The 13,050-nt window shown below is 49.0% G+C and overlaps 1 long non-coding RNA gene across 3 annotated transcripts in view; it reads right to left on the reverse strand.

Moving 5' to 3' along the window:
• LOC114044705 overlaps nt 1-12,163 on the reverse strand; it is a 68,655-nt gene extending 56,492 nt beyond the window's left edge. For all 3 annotated transcript variants that reach the window (XR_003569282.1, XR_003569285.1, XR_003569286.1), the window contains exon 1: nt 12,055-12,163. This is a non-coding gene — a long non-coding RNA (uncharacterized LOC114044705). The remainder of the gene's footprint in view (nt 1-12,054) is intronic.
• Between the last annotated feature and the right edge of the window lie 887 nt (nt 12,164-13,050).

Raw genomic sequence — 13,050 nt, forward strand, 5'->3', positions numbered from 1 at the left:
AGACATGAGCCCAGGAGCTGGGCATCCTGCTTTAAAGAGCCTGCATAGATCAAACGATCTTAGACAGGGCTGGAAGGGGCCTTAAGAGACCAACCACCCAGTCCATGACGCCCCACCTGTTTTACTGATGCCTTTCATATAACAAGAACCTCTAGGTAGGATGTCCCAGGGGAAGAAAACCTTCTGTGCACAAATCCCAAGAAATGCAAGGGCATTTTTTTTCTTCTTCTGTCTTACTCCAAAGAGTAGAGGGCTAGGCATGGATGGCCGAACACTGGGGCTTCATTGCTGGCTCTGCCACTAACTGGCTGTGTGATGCTAGGTTAAGTCTTTGCACTTCCCTGGTCTTCACCTCAAAAGGAGGGATTCAGTTGAGATGCTTTCTAAGGCCTCTTCTAGCTCCTATGTTCTAGAACTTGAAGATGACTAAGGGGGAGGGTGAGAAGACATGGCCACCATGTTTCCTCCTAAACCTGTTTCTTCTAATTTCTATCGTTCTGCCTGGAATAACTCGGTCTCCTGCCTGGAGTACCATTACATGCCACCACCTGCCTGGAGCAACATTATACCATCTCCTCAGTGGAAGCATGGGTCATCTCTTTGACTGTCTACCCTCCTCCTCACTTTTTATGTCTATTCAACCGTCCTAGGGTTTAGGCCTGGGTCATCTCTCTGACGTTCCACTCTCTTCTTCACCTCTAATGGCTGATTTGCTACCAAGTCCTTATGATGCCATCTCTGCACCATCCCTCATATTTGCTCTTTCCTATCTCACCCCAATCCTACTACCCTCATCCAGCACCTCATTACCACCTTCCTACACCACTGTGATAGAGATCTTCCAATGGGTTGTCTGGCCTCCCTTTCTTCCCTTCTGTCCATGTTTCCGAGTTACCAAAATAATCTTTGCTATGCAGAGATTAGGTCGTGTCACTCCAAAGATCAAAAAATCTACTGAGTAAAGCAGTAACTCCTCTGCCTGGCATTTAAGGCCCCTCTGCCACTCAAGACACTCCTCTACTCTAGAGGTAGCTAGGTGGCGCCATAAGTCACACAATCTGTTTGCCTCAGTTTCCTAATCTGTAAAATGGGGATAATAATAGGGCTTACATTCCAGGGTTTTTGTGAAGATCAAATGAAATAAAAATTGTAAAGCCCTTAACAGAATGTCTGGTACATAATAAGTACTATATAAATGTTAGCTATTATTATTATTCTTATCATTATGACTACTAGTTAACCTCTGCCTGCCTCAGTTTCCTCATTGGTAAAATGGAGATAATAATAGTACCTACCTCTCAGGGTTGTTGTGAGATCAAATGAGATTATCTGTAAAGCACTTACACAGTACTTAGCACATAGAAGGTGCTTATTTCCTTCCTTCCTTCTAGGCTTACCTCATATGACTCACCTTCACGTTTTAGGCAAATTAGGTAATATTCTGCTCTCCTATCCCTTTCCCCAAACATTCTTGTGCTCCTCTGTGCCTTTGTTGACTATTTCCTAGAATCTCTTCCCCTTCGTCTCTTTAATGGAGGATAAAAATGGCACCTTCTCCAGGAAGCTTTCCCTGACCACTTCCTCTAACAAGCTGACAATGGCTTTCCCCTTTGGGATCTTGTGTAGCAATCTGGTTTTCAATTTTCTAACAGCCTCATCATGTACTATGGCATATTACAGCTCTGTTCTTTTAGTTGTTTGTCTGTAAGGCTGTAAGCTCTGTGAAGGCAGGGAGTCCCTTATCTAAATTGTACATCTCCTCCAGGATCTAGAATAGTGTGGCCTGTATGCAGTAGGTGCTACATAAATGTTGCACTGGGCAGGAATAAGAATAGGTTGCTTAACAAGTTTCTGGGGTTCGGTTTCCATGTGAGGGGGGTCAGACTAGATGACTCCCAAGTTCTAAGACAGTAATCCTAAGAGTCATGATTAGGAGGTGGCTGAGTCTCCCAGAGAGCTGAAAAGCTCCCTGGAAGAAGTACCTGATTTCCTGCTGACTCCCTGCCTCTCCGCAAGGGATGTGTAGCATCCCTGTCCTTGAGGCAGCCCTTGCTGCGGCCAGCCAAGAATCTCTGTCACGCAGGACCATGGCCAGACACCAAACCATTTTGATGGTGGACACAGGCGCTTCCGCTATCCTGGCCAGGGAAAATCAGTTCGCTGTTCTTCTCTCTGAATGTGTCTGACTCCCAGCAAACCCCATCTGAGGCTAATCTCCCAGCAAGCTGCAGTTCCAGCAATGGCTGGATGCTGGAAAGGTCTCCTCAGCCAATAAGGCTGTGGTGGTCAAGGCAGAGATGAGGCCAAACCAGCCTGAATGAGTGCAGGGGCTTTTGCCAGAAGGAGGGGCTGGGGATGTGATGCCAAGGTCCTGTTTGCCCAATCAATCCTCACTTACTAAGTGCCTCCTATGTGCCAGGGTCCTACTAGAGTTAAAAGGGAAAAAAAAAAAAAACAAAAGAAACAGCAGAAGCCAAATAGTCCCTGTCCTCAAAACGCTTATGTTCTATTGGCATTGCTGATGCTGTAGCAAGAAGCAGATTCCTCTGAGTATCTTCTTGGTACCAATGTACTCAGTACATCAAACCCTCATTTCATGGATGAGCTTTGGCTGAACCTGAGTCCCTTCATTTGATCAACGTGGAAACTGAGGCCCAGAGAAGGTATGACTTGCCAAATGTCACAGAGCTCCTGGCAGAGTCAGGATTTGAACCTAGGTCCTCTGGGTCTACTACTTTGGCTCAGCTATTAGGCCATGGTACCAACACTGATGTTCTTTGGCTGGGGAGTTAAACACCATTAGTCACTGATTAATTAACCATCAATCAGTTTTTGCTGAGCATTCCCTAGGTCTAAGGCACAGTTCTAGGCACAAAGTAGGCTCTAAAGAGGCCTAAGGGGCTGCGCCTTGCCTCTAGCTGGGGAGATACAAGCGATACATGACAAGATAGCTGACTCTAAGTAGAGGTTCCGTGATTTTTCTGGTGATGTTCTCTATCGGTGTGGACCACAATCCATCTGTAACTCGGGAGCTAAGTCTTTAGGAGGCGTCAGAGGATCAGAGAGGGTTAGGTGATTTGCCATGGCCTCTCAGGGTAAATGTCACAAGTGGGATTTGAAGGTCTTTGTGACTCCAAGATCAACACCACTCACAAATGCCTCCATGGGGTGAGGGTAACAGGGAGTTCTCAAGGCCTGCAGAAAAGGGAGAGACCACTTCTCCCCCAAGACCCTTCAGTTTCCCACGGACACCTCTTCTGGTTGACCACCCAGGAAGAAAGAGATGCCAACTTAAATCCCTCTTCTTACAATTAAGCCTCCTTTCTTCTTGCTCTGGAGGCAGGGCAGCTTGTCCAGACAGGAAATGGGGAGCGAGTACATCCATCATTAACGAATGGGGACTCATTCTGTCCACATCTGTACTGTGGTAAAGCTTAAGATTTGATGACAGGTCACAGTCTACAAAGGGCTTGGCCAAACCTGAGTCCCTGCTATGAAATGCAAGACCAGACATTCAAATCCATTTTCGTTCATTCACAAACACAAATGGTGTTAATTTAAAAGTGTGAACAGAACCCAAATTTAACACTTGTTAGTTGTCCTCCTTGTTGTCAATTATTTAGGAGGAGAGAGGCAGAACAGCCAGTTTCTTACTCTAGCCACAGAGATTTTCAGTGATTTCTAACTCATGGGTAAGCTTCCTGAAGGCAGGCTGGTGGGGTCTGCTTCTCCATAATGCCTCACACAAGGCTCCGCACATAGAAATGCTCTCTCTAGCAAGGGTTTTCCTCACCGTAGCGTTCCGATCTCTAGGCAAAACTATCAACTCCCCACGTTCTCATGACTAGTGTAAAAGGCACCATTCCTGTCCTCTTGGGGAGTTTACACTCTTCAGCTATTTAGGTTTGGGTGAAATACTCTTATTTCCTGGCGCACGTGCACACACACACACACACACAAATGAGTATTAATCAAATGGCCAAGTCCTTGAATTACGGAATTACAAACAGAGGCAGAGACCTAAAAACATTTCAACAATGCTACTGGCAAATCTGTCCCTAGCTCCTGACCGTAGTAGAAAGCTCCTTGAGGACAGGGAGTGGTGTTCATCTAGCATGGTGCCCAGCACACAGTAGGTGCTTAATGGACTCATGTGGGATTGGACCGGCCAAAACACCCACACACAAAACACCACCATCCCAACAGAGGCTGGCTAGGCCATTGGGACACAACGTCCAGCCTGAGTTCCCCGCTCCATCGCGTTGCAGAAAAGTAAGAAATGAGGAAGTATAAATTAACCATCGAGACCCTGCAATTAAAGCTGCAGTTGTTTTCCACAGTCAGAATAGCTCTTCCTGCCAATGCAAACAGCCGTCCCGTCTCCCTACTGCCGACTCCCTCCCGAGTGTTTATTTAAGCCAACACATTGCTCTACTAATTGGATAACATTCCATGTGAAAATAGGCCTTTAAAACCACAGCAGCCGAGGCAAATAAAAACAGCTGTAACTGCAAAAGTACAATTGAACGAAGACTCTGGAAAAAAAAAGGAAAGGCGCAAGCAATGGAGAATTACTATTCTTTCCCCCATGCTTCAGGGGTCGGTACTTTCCTCCACCTTCTTTCCTGTCCACATGGTCCTTTCCTCTCCCATTGCCCAGGCCTCTCTGGGCAAAAGAGTGAGGCTGGCTTCTAAAAGGGGTGGCTCAGCCAACAGACTGACTCATCCAGTTCCTGAATTCCCTCTCACCTGGGGAGAAAGCCTGGCTGGCTGGGTGGGGTACAACTCTGGGTGCAGCCCAATGGAACGTGGGAATGGCAGGAACAACTGGATGATTCAACCAGAGCTCCTGGGGGCAAGGAGGGCTGTCCCCATCATCACCGCCCTCTTGTGCGTGACGGGAAGGGTAGACTTCATTGGGGGCTGGCGTTCCCCGTTGGGAGCCATCCACTTAGCCTCCCTCTGAAGTTTTTCTAGCTTAACCTTTTCTGTAGAGTGGGGGGCTGTTTGATCTGATGGTGGTTTAGAATCCAGGGGCATTAGGCTCATTCCTCTCTCCACTGGTGCTCATCTTCAGTGCCTCCCATCATGATGTGGAGGTGACCATGGGTTCTTAAAGGCTACACTGGCAGAACACAAAGTCTGGAGGGGGTCTTCTCTAGCTGGAAGGGCTTTGAGGACAGGCCCAGTATGTGCTTGCCAAATGGACCAGCCCAGTTAAATTCCAACAGGCTCATTCCCAGAGACTGGCAGGGGAAGAATGGGTCTGTGAAAGTATGGAAGAGCTACAACCTGCAGTAGGGGAGAGCATGGACAAAAACCATAGGTCTTCTCAAGTTGGGTGTTCTGTTCCTAAAGGATCCAGAAGTGCTGGGAAGCCCCAGTGAGGCCAGTTAGTCCAACCCTCTCATTTTACCGGTGACAAAACTGAGACTCAAGAAGAGGCGATTTGCTCAAGGCCACAGATAGAGCATGAGCAGCAAAGCCAGGGTTTGGACCCTGGACTCCAAATCCAGCCCTCCTGACTCCTCGTGCTGCACTGAGCAAGAAGAGATTGGCTCCACGAGGGTCAGAGTATTTCGCTTTTGTCTTTGTGAATTATGAGAAATTTGGAAGGGAGAAGCTATGAGCAAACTGATGGCATTATACTCCTTGACAGCATGATTACCTTGATAGAATAGAAAGAGTCATTATATGGATTTGGAGCTGAAGGATCTGGATTTAAATCCTGGCCATGCCACTTATTATAACTTGTGTGACCCTGGAAAAACTACATCATCTCTCTCTTTTTCTCTCTCCTGTTCTTCCTTCCTTTCTCTCTCCTTCCTTTCCTTGCCTCCCTCCCTTTCTATCTCCTTCCTTCTTTCCTTTCCTCTCTTTCTCTGCTCCCTTCCCTCCTCTCCTTCCTTCCTTCTTTCCTTTCCTCTCCTCTTCCTTTTCTTTCCTCTCTCCTTCTTTCCTCTTTCCTTTCTCCTTTGTCCTTCCTTCCTTCTTTCCTATCCTTTCTCCTTCCTTCCCCCTTCCCTTTCTTTCCTCTCTGCTTCTATCTCCTTTCTTTCCTTTCCTCTCTTTCCTTTTCTTTCCCCTCCCCTTTCTTTCCTCCCTTCCCTCCTCTCCTTCCTTCCCTTCCTCTCTTCTTCCTTCCTCCTTCCCTTTCTTTACTCTCACCTTTCTCTCTTTCCTTTCTTTTCTCCCTTCCCTCCTTCTCTCCCTCCTTCACTTTCTTTACTGTCTTTCCTTTCCCCTCTCTCTTCTTTCTTCCCTTACCTTCTCTCCTTTCCTCTCTCCTTCCTTCTTCCTTCCCTTTCTTTCCTCTCTCCTTCTTTCTCCTTCCTTTCCTCTCTTTCTCTCCTTCTTTTCTTTCCTCTCTCCTTTCTCGCCTCCCTTCCCTCCCTCCTTCCTTCCCTTCCTCCCTCCTTCCTTCCTTCTTTCCTTTCTCCTTCCTTCCTTCCTCCCTTCCTCCATTCCTCCCTCCCTCCCTTCCTTTGCTAAGTGCTGAAGATACAACATACATAAAGGTAAGTAAGGACAAGATACTCTGAGGAAGGAGAGCAACTTGTTTTGAGCCTCAGAGACTGTTGCTCTTATAAGCAGTTGCCTGGTTACTCTGCATCTTCCCACCACAGCCAGGACTGATCAGGTCGGTGACAGAATCTGATGCCTGCATTCTGTGGGGAGGGAGCACTGGAAGCCTTGACTGGAGATGCTTTCAAAGGCCATCACAGAAAATAAAAGGAGAGGAAGAGAAAAGTCACTAATTATCTGTGTGCTCCTAGGCAAGTCTCGGCCTCAGTTTCCTCCTCTGCAAAATGAAGGAACTGGATGAGATGGCCTCTGAGAGCACTTCTAGCTTTATAACTGTCTATTTGTAGACTCAAAGATTTAAGGGACCTTAAATGGTCGACCCCTTCATTTTAAGGAAACTGAGGCCTAGAGGTTCAGTGACTTGTCCAAATTCTTAACAAAAGTAAAAGAAGGAGTCACTGCCTTGAGGGTAAGGGCATAGGCCGAAGAGGTGCTGCTTGATGGGGATTTAGAGCAGTGCCAGGTAGTCTGTGAACCTGCTGCACCACATGAATGGGAATAATATGAGGGGCTTCCTGGGATACTGGAAAGAATGCTGGACCTGGAGTCAAGGGAGACTTCAGACACAGTGGGCCACTCACTTCAACCAAGCCTCAGTTTACTCATTTGTAAAATGGGGACGATAGCACCCACAGAACATGAGGTCATATGAGGTGATGTACATATAGACTGACAACCAGATTCGGATGCACAGACACACACCTCTCCACGCAGTCTCTTGGCAAGGCCTCAGAGTGCCACCCTGATGAGACCGGCTATCCTCAGATGCCAGGGCTGCCTCTCCAGCTCTCCAGCAAGAAGGCAGGCGCAAGCAATGGGGCAGGAGGTGTGCTAGGCCAGGAGTCAGGACCTCCGGGCTCGGTGTGACTCTTATCTCTTCTCTAGCCTTCAGTTTCCTTGAGAGTAAAAGGTGGGAGGCTGGCCAGGCAATCCCTCAGGTTCTTTTCAGATCTCATTCTAGGGCATCACAGTCTGATGGACAGAGCTCTACATCTGGAGTCAGACAAAGGATCTGGGTTTGAATTCTAACCTGGTGACATATTTAACCTGTGTGATCTCTGGGCTTCCATTTCCCTACCTTTAAAGTGAGGTAGTTGGCCCACATGACATCAAGGGACCCTCTAAGCTCTTATATTCTTCCCCTTCTCGTGTACCCCACTTCTTTTCTCTTCTCTCGACCATGCCTTAGCCCTGACAGTGCCCTTCTCACCCATCATGTAGCTCTGCTGGGAGATTCAGAGCCACTGCATTTGCCAACTCCTGACATCATGGCTGGAACATAGTAGGCTTACTCAGTAAATGCTTGCCGATCAATTGATGCAGAAGACAGAAAACAAGAGACTCCCTTTGGAGAGGACAGAAAAGCAGGCCACCGGAGGATAACTTTGATGAGGGATGGAAACCGGGTACAAAGGAGAATTTCCCATGGTCCTGGTTTAGGCCAAGTGCTTGACCCTAAATATGACCCATGAAAGTAGAACAAGATAGGGAATCACTTTTCAGAACAGCTTAGGGAAACTGCCGAGAGGATGTGATGATTTCTGGAGTTCACTGGCAGAGAGGGGGTGTCTCCGGAATTCCTTCTGCTGATAGAAAAAAAGGGCTTTGTTGCTTTCCAGCCCAATGTCTCCGCAGTCTAACGCTTCCTCTTCAAATTCACTCCCGCCCTAGAGCTAACTAGATATTTACAATATTCAGAGTTCTATTCACCAATATGCAGTGTGCACTTTTCTATGGGTCATCAGAGAGCGGTAAATGTTCCACTCAGAAGACAATCAAGTTCTTCAGACAGACTCGGAGAAGGAGAGAGAAAAAGCAACAGAGGCTTCCAGAGGAAGAAAAAGAGCAAACGAATCTTTCCAGGAGTGAGGCACTCACCGTGGGTCCTCACTCTATGGAAGACCAGCTTGTTCAGGCATGCTGTACATAAAGGGACCCAATCCCAATGCAATCAGATCTGGCCCTAGAGTGAAGAGATGCTGCCATAATGGTGTGTAAGGAGGTACCACGTCTAGCGAATGCTGAGAGAGGGCGTGTGATGACCCTCTCCCCCAGGGGCTACAGACAGTGCTGCAATCCCCTCTTCAACTGCTTTTGTTCCCTGTGGCACCCAGAAACACAGGTGGGGAGGAGTGGATGGGGCCAGGTGGGTGGCCACCCCCAGAAAATCAATACAGAGTAAATCTTTACGATAGCAGAATACGGGCCTCGGGAAATAATGTTCGTAGGATCACCTCTGAATGAGAATAAAGGACCTGAACACTATGGAAATTCCCCGAGATCCCTTAATGAAAGCTAGGAAAGGCTCCCCTGACTTTTTCAGATTGAGACCCCACTTCCCCCGCAAAGATCAGAAGTGACATTTCAATTCAGACACTTACTTAAGCTTTGGAAAAATGGGAAGCTAGAGACACTAATCTGAGTAGTCAACAAGTCCTTCCCCTTGAAAACGGTCTGAGGCGTCTTTGGGGCTAGTTTCACTCAGCCTTCCCACTTGAAAAATGAGCAGTTCGCCCAAAGCCTTACCTACGCAGTGGTAAGTACGGTTAGCTACGTGGATGAGTCTTCCCTGGCCCTCCTCCCAAGCAAGGGTGGGCACCTGACGATTCAAGAATAAAGAGGGCAGCTGTCCAACCCTGCTCTGCCCTGACCACACAGTAACTCTACAATCACTCTGGGCACCTCATTTTTAGGAAGGACTCTCTCTCCCTGGACAATCTCAACAGCATCCCAATCGTACTCTCCGAGGATCCAGTCTTTTCCTTCTCCAATTCTTCTTCTGCACAGTTAGAAAAATCACTTTCCCAAGGCCCGGACTGGATCGTGTCATCCCTCTGTCCCCTGCTGCCTTCACGAGGAAATACCAGCTTTTTAGCTTGGCCCCATTTTGGGCCCTTCACGGTTTGGCTCTAGCTTGTTTCCAGCTTCATTTCACGTGACTCCACGTCCGCACACTCTACATTCGGCGAAATCGAGTCTCCCTGTTGACCTGCCTCCAAACTCGGTATTTCATCTCCCACCTCCTAGCACTATGGGTTTCTTTCAAGGCTCAGCTCTCATGCCCTCTCCTGGAGAAGGCCTTTTTGGATCTTTCCTCAATTTATTCTGCTCTTTCTCCTGAAATTTATTTCCTTGGATGTGTGACACATCCCTCGGGTACAGTGTAAGATCCGTGGGGGCAGGGACTTGTTTTTATCATGTCTGGGCATCCCTAACCCTTAGGCCTGTGCCTCACGTATGAAGCCTAATAAGCATTTGTTGCATTGAGAGGCTGTCCAGCAGTATCCAGAAGAAGACATGGAGGCCAGTGAGAGTCCACACCATGTGAGGATCTGCTCCATGAGCTTGGGGGGAATGTTCAGCCCAGAGAAGAAGACTGAGTGGAGATATTCAAGCAGTGTTTGAAGGCCGATGGATAGGGGAGGTGGGAGCTGCTTCCTCAAACAAAGTCCGCAAGTCCACAAAGGGATGAAGCACACTTGTGGGTCACTGAGGTCTCTGCCAACTCTGTCATTCTGTGATCTGATTCAACCCATGTGTGCTGTAGGTACACCTACTGTGCACAAGTTAATGGGGAAATAAAGATGGAAAAACTACCTAATATTCTTGTAGAATTAATGAGTGGCTGCGGGGGTGTTTGAACAATTTCTAGAGCAGGGCAAATTAAATCAAAAAGTGACCTTGCCTTGGGCCTCAGTGGCCACAGTTGGCCTGTGGAGTGGTCGTCCTGTACAAAGACCTCCGTAATGCTCACTGCCTTCAGTGGGGGCCGAGGGAAGGTCTCATGACAAGATGGAACAGGAGCAGATGTCCAGATGAACACTGGGAAAATGTCAACAAAACAAGCACTTGAATTCTAGTTGCTGAGACGCAACTGAGGATGACAAAGGCTATTGGAAAGGCTTGCTGAGGGCGCCATGCTGACGTCCCTGCCAGGTCTCACGGCCAGCCTACAAAGGCGGCAGATGGGTCCCGGAGCTACCTCCTCCTGCTTCCCACAGCTGGGCCGGCGAGGAGGGGCCGGCTCTTGGGAGCCCCTCTTGCCAGAGGGCTGCTGAGTCACCTTTCTGAGAGAAAAGAGAATCTCTTTTTCAGAATCACAGAATGTCAGGGCTAGAAGGGACCTTGGAGAACAGACTATGAGGATGAAGAAGGGACCTTGGCACACAGAAGGTCCCAGCAGGAAGACACCTTGAAACATAAAATGTCACGGCTGGGAGAGACCTTGGCAGTGCGGGATGGCAGACCTTGGAGGGGACTGGAAGATCATCAAGTCCAAACCCCTCACCCTTCCATGGTGGAGGATGCCCAGAGAAGCGAAGGAGCCTGCCCAAGGCAACCCTGCTAGCGGGTGGCAGATCTGGGATAAGAAGCCGGGCCTACCGACCTCATGCTGCCCCCTTGTTCCTTGTGGAACCCTGAGCTGGAGCACGATGTGCTGGCGGGCAGTGGCCAGTCAACACTTGGCTCCTTTTCCGACCCATGGGAATCTGTGCAGCAGCTCAGACAGCTGTTCACCCCCAAAAGCCGCTGCTGAGCCAGATGTTCATCTGCTACCCACGGCAAGGAAGCCAAACAGGAATTCAGGCAGATTGGCTCACTCCAAGGCGACAAAAGGGGGCAGCGGTTCTGGCTCTCCAGAGGCGCCTGACAGTCGATCTTCTCCACGGCACATGTACACAGACACTAGCAATGGGTGCACACGCACACACGCAGTCCATCTGGGCTCAAAGCACTAGCCTGGCCTCTCGGAGCCCAGTTTTGCTAGATGCACCGGCGTTGTGGGATTCACAGAGGTCAGCAAGGGAAAGGATGGAAGGTCAGAAACGGCCTCTCCTAAAGCGCTGGCCTTATTCCTTCCCCACTCCAGTCTGGCTCGATCCCGCTCAGCCCCAGAGGAAAGAAGTGGGAGCAGGGCAGCAGATGTTGCCAGGAAGCAGATTTTGGATCAGTGTTGGGAGAAACATCCTAACAATGAGGATAGGCTCTCCAGAGTAGGAAGGCCCCCCAGGACTGTTCTACAGTGGAATGTGCTGCGTTAGGGGGAAGGGAACCTCCAGATTTTTCTACAGAGCAAGGAAGACCTCAACAATCCTAGGAAGCAGAGACAATATCAGATGTGCCAAGCTAACTATGTTGCAGAATGTTGCCAAACAGACTGGCAGAAGTCTTGGTTTACAATACCATTTCCACCAATGACTTGGGTGGGCCTGGAAAAGCCATTTGTGCCAGGATATCTCTATCTCAGTTTTCACATGTAAAATAGAAAACTTCCTTCCCATCTCCAGCTTCTGTGGAAATTAACCCCATCACGCTAGAAAACATGAAAAGCCAACATGTGGTTGGGACCCCACCTTGTCTACTGGGAGGCCATGCTTTCTTTTCAAAGGGCCCATGTGAACAGCATCCCTTGGAGCTTAAATGAAAAATGGAGGGATGGGGAGGAGAGGCATGGCACCATGATCTCACCTTGGCATCCTGTTTGGTTAAGAAATCCACAAAGCCAAACCCTCGGTGGGGGCCTGTCCCCGTCATCTTCTTTGGCAAACGGACTGTCTTCAGCTCCCCGAAGGTGCTGGGAACAAAAGACAACACCCAGGAGTTTAAGAACCAAAGAACTCAGAAAGGAAAAGGAGGGAGGGAGAGAGGAAAAGAGGAAGAGAGGGCGGGACCTTGGTTCTCCTGAGCTAATCCCCTCCACGTTACCTGCAGCCACACCACACGTGGCTTCTCCGCGGGCCCATGCTGGGAGGGTAAACAGCCCCTTATCCCTTGCTCACTGCCCAGGTCCTGGAGGACAAGCAGTGGATGATGCTGAGGGAGTCTTGTCAGTTCATGTGACAAGCAGGAAACCGACTCTCCTGCCAACCTGGCCTTTCCCTCCCCCATTGTGGTAAACACACATTAGCGCGCCCGGCTCTCTGAGCGCACTCCTAGCTCAGAAGGCATTCTCACCACTGGGCTGGAGGCCTCTCATTTGCACACCAGGTCTAGGTCGGAGGCAATTCTGCCAGGGGTTCTGGGAGCTAGTATTCAAATCAGCTTCTATGGGCATGGCCTGTATGGCCCTTATTTAGTAAGGAGGGATGGGGCTTTGTTTTCCTTGGAAAGGGAAAGGGGTGGGAGTGCGTTCAGAGCTTGGGATGTGGAGGCAGCTCCTTGACAAATGGTCCACCTGTCGAACCCCAGTCACCCTTCCCACCCTGTGTCTTCCTGTTAGGGCCCTGAAGCCAAAGCCACTTACAAAACTCCAGAGAGCAGAAGGGCTTGGCTGGAACTGAACGGAATCAAACAGGTAAACAAGGCCACTGACCCTTCCCTTCCCCATCTCCAGAAATTCCAGGACAAAAGGCCCATTATTTCTTGGTGCCCAAGACCCTCCTCTTCTCTGCCTTCTCTCTCCTCCCTACCCACTCCCCTTTGATGTCCATTTATCAGACACACACACACAAATTGCTGGCAATA

The sequence above is a fragment of the Vombatus ursinus genome, unplaced genomic scaffold (assembly GCF_900497805.2).
Source record: "Vombatus ursinus unplaced genomic scaffold, bare-nosed wombat genome assembly UNPS02001287.1, whole genome shotgun sequence".
NCBI classification, from domain to species: domain Eukaryota; kingdom Metazoa; phylum Chordata; class Mammalia; order Diprotodontia; family Vombatidae; genus Vombatus; species Vombatus ursinus.